A 13,257-nucleotide genomic window follows, 5' to 3' on the forward strand; every position below is an offset into this window, starting at 1 on the left:
CAGTTCTTATTAATATTCTGATCTTATCTTTATTATACATTTGAAGAAGTCTTCTTGAAAATATGAAGTACAATGAACAATATTTTGGCTTCAGTTACTACCATTGATCTTTAAAAAATAGTTAAATGCACAACCGAGGATGAAAGCACAGCCTGTCACCCTTCTTTCATAAAGAGGAAGGTATAAAATATTCCTGAGCAATGAAATATTCAGTAAAGAGTAATGATGGATATATGCCAGAAAATAAAGATATTTATTTTTTTAATTCACCAAAAGGTATAAGCCTCATGCAAAGGTTTTTATTTGCATGCTATATTCTCCAACTTTAATTTCTTCTGAACCGAACTGGAACAGATTGCGTTTAAGATCTTACTGTTCCAATTTTTCTATTTTCATCAAAATCTTGGCCTGTTTTTGAACACTCCTCACTGTGGGTTCCCTGATTATCTACTTTTTCCTTTTCTTCAAGTTTAATATCAGAAAGACTTAAGAAGCATAGAAAGACATAGTATGGACAGATGTCTATTTTTTCTTTTAATACACAAACCTTTCTTTCCTGTCTGTTGGCCTGAAAAATATTCTTCCATCGCTCCAGTAAAGTGACAAAAATATCATTTTTTCCCCAAATGGTAGAGAAGGTCAGTAAGCCATATCCACACTAATTAGAAACAATTCTTAAGTTATGGCCTGAAAGCTAACAATGGAGATCCTGCCAGGCTAGGAAACAAGGGAAATGTGAGGATGTAATAAGCTCCATGTAAAATACCTTCAATTTCTCTATGTTAATGGGAGAAATGCCACACCACCGAGGGCATTCCAAAATAAATCTAACACCTTGCTGAACTTGGAAACAAAGATGTGCTCAGCAAAAGCCCTTTCTACGCTGTACAATTGGGACATGTCTGTACGAGGTTTGTAAAAGGCACAAGACATTTCTAAAGTTTAATTCCCTAGTGACAGCATCTGAAAACTGGGCAAAATTCTTAAAGTATCTCTATTATAGGATGAAGAGATATGCTACCTTAGTAGGAAGCAAGCTCTTCAATTCTACGTCACTGAGGCAGCTGAAGGTGCACCCCAGGCAGGGGGAGTTTGCTTTCTATGACTGGTATGCAAAGGATTTAGATAAATTCATGGATGACAGCTCTTCCTACAAATCATTATGTGAAGTTAACAGTAATCTTTGTATATTTATCCCTAACTTCCTTTCATAAAATATTCTCAGGCACCACCATAAGAAGTACCATTAAATCTTAGTTGAGTAACTGAGACACTCAGATTACTGCTTGAAGCAATGGAATCCCAGCTGCGCACAACAGAAGTTACCTTTGGGAGAAAACTCACACAATATTAAGTAACTCGTAGTGTTAATTATCTCCAGGTTTATAACAGAGTGGTAGAAATAAAACAGTACTATTACTATCTTATATTTCTAAATCATTGACCTTTGAAACAGTTAAGGCAATTTACACATTTAAAAAAAATCACTTAATCTTTATAATCTTTCTCTTTACGACTGGGAGCTGTTACCTGCAGTCAACTCTCTTTTATAAAAGGAAAAACTGGGGCAGCCTTACAGGAACTAGAAGTACAACCTATACAGATTGCTTTTCCCTGAAAAACATTTCCTTCTTTTTATAATAGAAATAGGTTTACATCACTGGTAGAGAACAGAACATGAAACACCAGAGAGAATTGGAAGAATATGCTCCCCAGGATGCCCCTGGCAGGATGATGTTCACTCTGGATGTGATTCTATTCCTTTAAGAAGTCAAGACTCTTACCCTAAATTGATCTTTCTGGAATGGCAGAAAGTACTCTGGACCAAGAACCAGGAAACTTGGATTTTATTCATACCCTGCTGTCTACTATTTCTCTGACTTTCAACAAGTTGCCTAACATCTCTGGTTATAAATCTATAAAATGACGCTACAACATACAATAATTACAGTGTTGTTTCATAAAGGTTATTAGGACACAAACCCTACCACTAAACAGTTCACATTAACAGTGAAACTTAATACAACATGATAAGTTGTATAAACCAAATTACCGGTAGCATGGCACTAACCGAAAGCAACCACAGTGGAGGTTTCAAGCAGGTAAAGAGAGGAGGAAGTCACTAATTCTACCCATGTGTAGGGTTTACAAGTCAGAGAAGGTTCTAAATGAGGATTTCGTTTTCAGCAGATAGAAAAGGGGGGTTTTCTTTGGCCCTCCACCTTCTCTACAGTATATCTGGACTAAGAGACTGAATCAAAACATGGATCTCAATTACAGAAGACTCATAATACTGATCACCACCATCCTTTATCAGGATGGCCTCTGGACAAAAGCCAACATAGTATTTTCCACAGAGAGCACATGATTTGAAATTCTGGTTTCACCTGAGTGACCTTGGGCAAGTCAGCCTCCCCATGCGTCACTTACTGTCTCTGTAAAACAATAATAAAATGCTACCTACACCTCATAGGGTTATTCTGAAAATCAGATGAGTTAATATATGTGAATCTTTTAAAAGTGTATTTTTTATTGTTAGGGATACTGTCTTCTAAAAGAAAATGCATCCAATTTCCATGCTAAAACACAAAGACTTACTTTTTAAACATCATTCATGTATTCAGAAATTTTTCTTTGTTAAAGTCAATATTTTGAGAAGAACCCCCACCCCGGCCCCAGACATTCCTGATGCATTTTTAATAGAAAAGGGGTAACCTTTCACCCTTAATTTAATTGGGGGGAGGATGGAGTACAGCACATTCATTAACATATTTATTGTTTCTGTTTTGTCCCAGGTCCTGTGCTGTCTTGACATTGGATATATCAAACATGAATGCAAACAGTAAAAGCGAACAGTGGGAGGAGGAACAAAAGCTGATGCAGAAATTTTTACCCAAGTAATAAGCCATAAAAATGTACAAACCCAACTTGTAAACAAATACCTTCCTCCACTCAGCTAGGAGATGGTTTCACAGCTAGCCATTGCTAGAAGTACAGGGAGAATGTAAAGGACTTGTGCTGAGGTTGGAGAAGAGGGCAGGACATAATAAGAACATATCATCATGAGCTAAGGTTACGGGAAAAGTGTGCAGGCAGCGAGAAAGACAAAAATAACCCAGAATATATAGCTATTTTTTCAGGAAAAACAAATACTAGAGTCATATAAACTTTTTTAGCATTTTGACAGAGGAACATCCCACACATTTTCTTGGCTGCTGCTTTCCCAGATACCAGCATGACCTCTGCCCCTTCACTTCAATCAGGTCGCTGCTCAGATGTCACCTCCCCCAGGGCTTCCTCTCCTCCCCTTGCCTTATTTTTCTCTGGATCACTTAACAGTCACCTGAAATACCACCTATTTATTATTGAGCTCCCCCTATACTAGAATGGAATCTCCAAACAAGTACTATTTGTTACTGTGTCCAGAGAACAGATTAAAAACTCGAAAAAGAAGTAAAGCATCAGATGTCCTAAATAGGCATGTAGATGAGGCAACTCAACAAACACTGAAGATAATTTTTTTAAAAAGTGTCTCCATCATTTAGGTGAAATACATTTGAAAACTCAGGTTGGTTAAAGAGCAAAGAAGAGGCAGGACAAAATTTTCATACAGATTATTTCAACAAGAGGATGTTGGATATGGAAATAGGATATCAGTAAAGACCCAGGCTCATAAGGAACAAACACAGCTTGACAAATTGCTATGGGTTTTCAATAATTATTAAAGAATGGACATCTGTGGAAAGGGACTTTAAATTCTAGGAAACAAACACCATCCCATAATTCTTTTTTTTAAAAATTGACATATAATGACATGTAACATTATGTTAGTTTCAGGTGTACAACATGATTCAATATTTGTCTATACTGCAAAATGGTGACCACTGTAAGTGTACTTAACATCTATCACCATACATTGCTGCAGTTTTTTTCTTGCGATGAGGACTTTTAAGATCTACCCTCTTAGCAACTTTCAATTATGTAATACAGTGTTATTAACCATAGTCACCATGCTCATAATTCTTATAAACTGAAGGAAGATGCTGGAGAACTTGCTATTTTAATAACCACCTTAAAAAGTTGGACAATAGCAAAATGTTACTGAAGTTCAATAACTTCATTATATGTGAAAGGTATGAACACTGAACTCCAAGAAAATCAAGCATACTATGTTTTTTCATACGTTTTTGAGCAATTTACAGGATTCATTATCAAACTTACAGAGAGGAACATACTAAAATAAAATGTAAGGGTAAATTACTACAGTCTATCTGAGGAACGCAGGTAACTGCTAAATCAGATAAGCCTGAATCTGGCTCATCAAGTGACACCAAATCAAGTTTCTTCAACTTCACAAGCACCTTATGACCAATAAACTTTAGAGTCTAAGATGCTGCTGAGCATGCATTTCTACAAATAGAATTCAAGTAGGCTACCTTAATTGTAAAATAGCCCAAGCCCCATTGGCACCTTTAACACGCCCCTGGGCAAAAGCTACTACAGGTCAACAAAAATAATTCCTAGTGGCAAGGAAGAGCAGCCTGCAGACAGAGCCTGTTCTCAGGGAAGATGACAGCAGTCTGACTGTTTTACCCCAAACTTAGGAGCTTCAGGAGAGACTGCCAGCTCCCCTTTCTAAAACACGGTTCCCAACCCTTCCTACAAGACCGCTGACACAGATGCCAGAAAACAGCCCACTGCCATGAACTGCATCTGAAGTGATGCCACCATGTGTGTAACTCTTAGCTTTTCCATGTCAGGCCAACCTCTTCCATTTGTTTAGACTGCCAGTGCTTGGAAGAGCTTCACCCCTTCCCACCTTGGGACTTCCCACCTTGTAACCAGGACTGCATTCCTAAGAGGACTGCAACAAGCAGCCTTGATACAAATTACTAAGTGCTGCTAAAACAACATGAAACATTTGTCAACAATCCCCATCCCCAATTTATTTATAGTAAGCACAGTACCACAACAGCCATTAGCAGATTTTTAAAAGGGAGGTTTAATACCCACCACCTTATCATAAGTCATCTTAAAAAAGAGACAACAGGCCCCCAAATGGAGTCACTTGTGTTCAGCCCACCTCACCAGACCGAGGCTTAATAACTAACTTTATTGCAGTAATTGCAGTACAACCTCCTCCAGGAATGGTCTTAACCAACTAGTCTGGAAGTTTCTTGTCAGCAGCAATGAGGAAATCTGCTACACAGGCCCTTTCCATACCCCAGAAGAAGATGAGGTGACCACTCTCCCCTTTTCCCTTCCCTCCTGCCTATAAAAGCCTTGACTTTGTACGGCTCCTCCAAGCTCCTCTCTGCTTGCAAGGTGGGATGCTGCCCAATTGAATGATGGTTTAATAAAGCCAATTATATCTTTTAAATTTATTTTATTGCATTTTTTGTTATTTAACAGTCAATTTTTATTGGTAATCATGCTTAAGTGTTTGTTATACCTTTTTCCATTTGTCTTTATTTTGAAAACATTTTACTATATTTTAGACATCATTATATCTCATTAGGCCTTTAAATATTCTATTGCATTGATGTTATATTTTAAATAACAAATGTTTAACATAAAACACTGATTTTCCCTGATAATGTAAGTTATATTCATCCAGTGTCAATGGCAAAAAATTTCAAAGTAAATAAAAAATATGGAAAATAACAGAAAAAACCACACATAGAAAAAGTATGTAAAATCACCAGTCTAACCACCAGAGAGCATTTCAGTATATAAGCTCCTAATCATTTTACTACGCACACATCTGCCACAAAATTGGGATATCATACTTATTTCCTTTAAACATTTCTACTTATATATCATATGTCATTTTAAAAATGACTGCAAGAGTGACACTGTATCGCTCTTGCTGGTCATTCAGCTGTTTCCAAGATGATGATGGCAATAACGCTGCTGCTGCTGCTAATATTACCTAAAATAATAACTAAGCTCTTAAATAACAATTAGGTTCTTTCTATGTGCCAGACACTGTGCTAATAAGCACCTTAAGGTGGCAATCTCACCTTTGAGGCTTTTGCATTACCTATTTCCCTCACTGGAATACTCTTATATACGCCATTTGTATCCAAAGATGTTATGGACTTCCTTTTGCAATTCAGCTTTCAGCTGAATGACACCTGCTCAGGTATATCCCCTCCCTCTCCTTATTTCCCATCAAGAGTGAATGGACTGGCACACAGCTGGTGCTCGAAAGAATTTCTACTTTGCAGCCAATTAAGCTGACTGTGCTCTTTTCCCCATGGGGGCCTGGTGTGCAGTGGCTGCAAACAACAGGCTCCTTGGTAGTGTAGTGTATGAGCCTGTTGCCAGTATGGGTTGCCCTAAGGGATGTTGGATTCAGCCCTTTCCAGTGGACATTCGTGACTGGTATGCTGTCCCCAGTTGAGGCTCCAGACAGGTATGTGAGGTGCCTTTGGAAAGCTCCAGGGTGCAATGGCCAGGGTCCACATTGGCCAAGTCATGATGTCCATCTGCACCAAGCTGCAGAACAAGGAGCATGTGACTGAGGCCCTCCTCAGGGCCAAGTTCAAGTTCCCTGGCTGCTAGAAGATCCACATCTCCAAGAAGGGGGGATTTACTAAGTTTAATGAGGATGAATTTGAAAGCATGGTGGCAGAAAAGCGGCCCATCCCAGATGGCTGTGAGGTCCAATACATCCCTAATCGTGGCCCCTGGACACATGGCGGGCCCTGCACTCGCGAGAGCCTTGGCACTGTCCCCTCCCTACTTGCCCACCAATAAATTCTACTTTCTTGTCCAAAAAAGAAAAAAAAAATTCTAAAATGAATCAATGATCTATCTAGTTTCAAAGCTCAAATTCTTAATTCTGTACTATCCAGTGATAAAATTTTGGTACATAAATTTCCATCACCATAATTATTTCCTTTAGGAAACCAGTATTGCATTTTTAATTTCAAATTTACATCAGGTTACTGAAGACTTTGATAAACTGTAATAAACAAACATAGAGAAATGAGATTATTTTCTTCTTTCTCCTAAATTTTAACTATACTGAAAATATAAATAGAATGAGTCAACAGTACAAACAGAATAATTTCTAAAAATCAGATGTAGTGAAAACTGTGCATTCTTCTTTCAGAAAGAAATATTCAGATTCTGAACAGAGTTTTTTTGGTGCTAAAAGATTATAGTTTCTATTCCACATTCCTTGTCAAAAGTATTGCTTCTGAGAATGGTGGGTGACCTCTTTTAACCAACACTAATGAAGGAAAGGGTGGATTTTAAATGAAAGACAGGAGCCATCAAAATGGAACTTAAAAACCTAAAACTTATTTAGTCTAAATGTAGAATTGTGAAGAGGCACTCCTCATCGAACACAGATAAAATGCCACCAGAACTAGACCGCCACCAAACTCCTACTTGAGGACTCAAATGGCCACCCTCATGGCACTGCTCTTCGGCCTTGTGTCAAAGGGCTTCATTATACAACCCTGCTGCCACAGAACAGCAAAGTGGCAAGAAGGGGGAACTTAGCCTAGTTTTAAAATAATTACTTTGCTTTGCCTCCACTTAAAGAGTCTTTCTCTAATAGGAGGAGACACTGTCTTCTGGGGAAAAAATATTCCACTTTTATTATCTCTTAATTACAGTGTCGCTGTTCCCAGTGTTATACAATAACAAAGAATTCTGCCTGCAGTGCCATTATAAACTCTATTTTCAGTAAGTGTGACTCAGAATATCATCTACTCTCTCAAATTTGACATGTGGGACTGAATTTTCAAAACTTTCACTGACAGGCAATGTGTAAACCCCTCTAAAGTGAGTGAAACCCCCTAACCTTCTCAAGACACTACTCAACACTCCTTACATCCAAAGCGTTTAAAATGAGATCTAAAATGTGAAACAAATATGGCTCCCACACCCTTAAAAAGCAATTAACATTTCAATATTTCAGATAGAAACAGATCTCAGGTGGGTAAAATCAATGAAGGATCTATACTGGAAGTGTGATTCAAATATTTCAAAATTACTAAAGTGGTATGTCCACATAATTAGCTTCTTTGATTCACTTCTTCCCAACTCCTCCAATACCAGTTTCCAAAAGAAACCACTTTTTAACATTTACTGTTTCTCGGGGTAGTTAATTTGCATCATATCCCTAAACAATGTGCTGTGATAATAGATTGTAAAATTCTCTATTGATTTTCTGCTGTGAGAGATGAGGACTAGCAAATGTGACTGCTCCATTCCACCTGCCCAGTACATTTGTATGGCTTTTTATCTGCATCTTATTTGTTGTCCCAGTAGTTTTAAGAGCATGCTAACAACATTATTTCCTGCTTCTTGGGTATTAGGTAGTCCCTTTCCACTTCTCTCTAAGAGCAGCATGATGGCTCTATCCCTGTTTCCCTTGGGCTCTCCCCTCTCCACTTTTACACCCCAAATTCTTTCACCTGTATTCTTACAGGGTCAAGGTGGACAATATTTACATTCCATTGTGTAACCATAATTAAATCTTTTACATTTCTAAATGTGAAAAACAAAAAAAACCAAAATTTTATTATTGTGGTGAAGGTTTAAAATATTACGAGGTGAATACCAATTTTGGGGTTTTCGGTTTTATAATTATTATTTTTCTTGCACAGCCTTCAAGAAAAATACCAACTGCTTCTAAATTTCCCATGCAATCAGGTGTTCTATCAAGTTTTAAAAATTTTATAATGAAACGTTAAGAGATCAGAAGGCTATCAAGAGCAAGAAACATATGTGTACTTAATTTTTTAAAATTGTCAATATAGTTGAATTGCTAGGTACTCCTCACTGACTGCATGTTCTTCCCCTTGCCAGAGGTAACCACTAAGCCACATTTAATGATTCCTATGTGGATGTGTTCCTATTCAAAATAGTGCTGTGTTGCATGCTTTAAGATGTTACCATATACGCACATTCTTCTGCAAGTTGCTTTTTTTCATTAAACATTACCTTTTGTGAGAGTCATTCATGTTAAAAATTGTAACTCTAGTTACTTGCTTTTCACTGTTACATAGTTTTCTACTATATGAATATATGAAACCTTTCCAATCTCTTATTAAGGGCCATTTAGGTTGTTTTATTTTGATCTAACATAATGTTGCTATGAACAATCCCCTCCTTGTAAAATGGCAAGAGTTTCTGTAGATACGTACCTAGGACTGGGTTAACTGAGACACAGGTGTAGGCTCTTCCAACTTTATTGATTATTGCCAACTGTCTTCCAAAGTGGTGATACCACCGACACTCACATGCACGGGGTGGAAGAGTGCTCACTGCTCTAAAATCCTTGCCAGCATTTGGTATTATCACTCTTTCAAATTCTGGCCAATGAGACATATGTGAAATGATATCTCACTGTGTGTTTAATCTGAATATCCTTGATTACTGGAGGCTAAGTATCTCCTCATATATATTTATGGATCACTGCAATTTATTTTTCTGTGAATGGTCTGTTCCAACTGTTGTCCATTTTTCTGTTATGTCGTCTTTCTAATTAATTTAAGATTCCTTTACACACACACACACACAATACTAATCCATTATTAGTAATATAATATGCTACAAAGTATCTTCTCCCATACTGTGGATTATCTTCTAACTTTTTAAAAGAGGAGTCTTCACATTAATGTAATCATATACAGCAATATATCCTTTCACTGTTTTTGTTTTTCTAAATCTTAAGAAAGCCTTCTCTACCCAAAGGTCATTAAGATGTTGCTTCACATTTTGATCTAAACATTTTAGATTTTCTCTCTCAAATGTTTACCTTTAATCTACCTGAAACTGATTTTTCTGGTTGGGCTGATGTGGGGAACATACAAAGACACGCACATACCACCCACCCCACCCTCATTCCATAAGCACACACACCACACCCACCTCACCCCCTCCACAGACACCACATACCTCCCCCGACCACACATATCACTGCCCACACCCTCAGCACCATTTACTGAAATAGTTCTGTTGTCTTCAATATCTGAATCACTTCCTCTGTTGTATAATCAAGTTACCATAAACACTGGACACTGCTGCTTCTGGGCCCTTTTATCTATTCCACTGTTCTTTGGATATCTTGTTACCTGTGAGAATGTCAGCATGGTCCCAACTGTACTTCTCCCACTCAATTTTGAATGTTTTATATGGTACCTTAGCTAACAATATATGTATTTAGAAACTTGTGCTGCGGATTCTAGATGGTAATTATTCTCTGTATGGTACACCTAAATGTTAGCTCCTAAGAGGAGAGAGGCTATATTTAACACAGTCTTTGTACATGTATAGTCTTAGGTACTTGTGGAGTGTTTAATTCATGTAGGGAAAAAATTAATTTCTTGCACCTCAGCTTATATAGGCTGTGGTAGTTAAACTAGATAAGCACTTCGTATTTTGCCACATTGATACCACTGAAGTACAAATTTAGCACTAGGTATGGTCTTGCCCATCTGTCTGCCCCCATCTCCTTAAGGCTACCTCAGTCTAAATGGGAGGCAGGGGTGAGGGGAGGTGGGTCACAACCTCAAAAGACTCTGGGGTCAGAAAAGTAGCAATTATTGTGTAAGGAGGCCTGGCATAATGATATAGGGGCTTGCGGAAACTATGGTTAACCAGAAAATGCCTAACCAAATTCACACAATTCAATTTACAAAAAAGTGCTAGGTTGGCTAAGTAAAAGAAATGTTCAGGCCCCACTGGCCCTAGACTGAGACCTCTAGCCATCTAAATACATGCTACATTGTAGTAGATGGTACTGATTGTACAAAACATGGAGAACTTAAATGTTTTCTAAACATATTTTCTCACGGGCACTGCTTTTAATAATGTGCCACAATTAGTTTGGTATAATCAGATTTTAGTCCCACGAGATATCCCGATATTCTATATTACAGCTTTGGCTAACAAATTTAAGATGAATTTCCTCCTCAGTAAAATGGGAATAATAGTAATAATACCTGCTTCATAAGGTGAAGATTAAATGAAGCAACGCATGAAGTGCTTAGGAAAAAGTACTAATATTGAGTAATCACTTAATTATCTCGTTATTCATCATGATTTAGAACATTCATATTTTGAGTACCTTGTTGTTTCCAATCACTTTCTTGATTTCCACAAATATCATGCATCAGGTTAATAAAGCTAAGAGCTTATATTGAACTTTATATTTCATTCTACCTGACAAAATGCAGAAGATACATTTTGTTTTCTAAATTTGACCGTTCAAAGCTTTTGCTTAATGTCAGATTTAATGGGTTTGGCAAATACCTATACTTCTATGAGATAAAACATTTGCTTTTAATGATGATTTGTCTCCTGGACAAATTTTTGAGCTGTCCATATCTTTTTTTTTTTCCGGTATGCGGGCCTCTCACCGCTGTGGCCTCTCCCTTCGCGGAGCATAGGCTCCGGATGCGCAGGCTCAGCGGCCATGGCTCACGGGCCCAGCCGCTCTGCGGCATGTGGGATCCTCCTGGACCGGGGCACGAACCCCCGTCCCCTGCATCGGCAGGCAGACTCTCAGCCACTGCGCCACCAGGGAAGCCCGAGCTGACCATATCTTTAAAAGACTAAATAAATAAATAAATAAGAGCAAAGAATATCTCCAAGTTTTAAAAAATGTTTATATGAGGAATTATGGAAATACTCTGACAAATTTAGTACTTAGAGTTAATTTAAAAAAAATGAAATATACAAACCTTGAGTTGGACAAGTGGTCTTTTGGAGACAAGTTAATCAGGGTTTTAATCTTTCCATAGAGTTTTGACCCAAATCTTCACTTATGAAAAACTTTTAGTAGTATCTGTCGTCAGATCACCTTCCCATGTTTACATATACATGCAATGTAATACAGCGCTGGCTATAGTGAACACGATGAATCCGAATAAATTTCTACAGACTTATTAGCAGGATAATATGCCCAAAAGGTATCATTACACAAATTTCTCAAAAATTAATTGGATCTCCTATTCCAGAAAAGCTCCACTGCTGTTTTTTACTTTTTTAATGTATTAGAAATGAAAAGTGATATATTTTAAAGCACATTAGATATGAGTAATATAAAACATACTTCAAATTTGCTTATGGTGACTACCTCTCAAAACAGAAGGATGCATTCAGAAGCAGGTCAGGTGTTGGTGCATTTCCAAGAGGCAGGAGCCATCTAGCAGTGAGATAAACCAGTTCAACCAGATATGACTGGAAGTCCAACAAAAGGGATTTGGGAAGCATGGAAAAGATCAGCTGGGAAGAAGACAAATCCTGTTCTGGGACTCCAAATACACACCTGGTCATACTCAAATACCTAGAATTCCTTATCACTTTCATAACTCAGTAAATATTAGGTCTTGAGGTCTGAGGCAACTAGAAAGAAATTTCTTAACAACAGGGATCAATAATCAGTTTAGTTCTAGTTATGCTCATTAAAGATTAATTCCTATAGAAACTGCCCTCTGATCATAACAACTAGAAAATAGGACAGTATATGTAAAGCAAAAGTTTTCAAACATTGTACAATAGGCAGATCTGAACTGTGATTTAGAAGAGAAAGGAACAAATAAGGTAAGCCCAGATTACTGCTTGGAGGCAGTGTCTAAGATCTAGCAGTAAAAGTAGGTGCCTGGAAGTAGTGCTGAGCTGAGGAGCTGAAGAGGGAGTGTGGTGAGGCTGAGGTGGCTAGAATTTATGGAGCAGAATAAAAGAGAGAGAAAAGCTGCACAAAGCGACAGCTCTGGAGTTCTGCAGAGGAATCCCCAGGTCTTGGCTGGAGCACTGATCTGAACACACGTGAACGGAAATGGTCCAATTCATCAGAAATAAGTAGTGGAATGAGTAATTTTAAGAGCTCACAGAGGGCTAAGAACAGCTTGTGTTCTTATCAGACAGAGTAGAAAGACTTCATTAACACCAGGGCATTGAAGAGAGTCTAAAGAAGGGTAATAATGCTTTAGTAATGGAGCTAAATAAGTCTCCAAATAAAGGCTGCTCTGGATCCACCATGACAAAGGGTAAAGACAAGCCTCTAAAGGGTTCAGCTAATCTGCAAGTTACTCATTTGGACAATGGAATAAAATACAACATCCTTTAAAGGAATAAAACCAAATCCACCCCCCAAAAATGTCAAAAAGTCTGGCATGTAAACAAAAATTACAAGAAATGCAAAGAATGTAACAGTTCCAGAAAAGCACAGAGAGAAAGAAATTTGAAGAGAAGGAACTTAAAACAGCTATTGTAAATATGAAAAATATG

The 13,257-nt window shown here is 37.8% G+C and overlaps 1 protein-coding gene and 1 non-coding gene across 4 annotated transcripts in view; one reads left to right on the plus strand and one right to left on the minus strand.

Moving 5' to 3' along the window:
* PSD3 (pleckstrin and Sec7 domain containing 3) overlaps window positions 1-13,257 on the minus strand; it is a 566,767-nt gene that overhangs the window by 82,990 nt on the left and 470,520 nt on the right. The gene's annotated exons all lie outside the window — the stretch shown is intronic.
* LOC136141950 (small nucleolar RNA SNORA70) lies at window positions 6,225-6,363 on the plus strand. Its single transcript, XR_010657806.1, has one exon. It is a non-coding gene; the product is annotated as a small nucleolar RNA SNORA70 (small nucleolar RNA).

The sequence above is a fragment of the Phocoena phocoena genome, chromosome 21, assembly GCF_963924675.1.
Source record: "Phocoena phocoena chromosome 21, mPhoPho1.1, whole genome shotgun sequence".
NCBI lineage: Eukaryota > Metazoa > Chordata > Mammalia > Artiodactyla > Phocoenidae > Phocoena > Phocoena phocoena.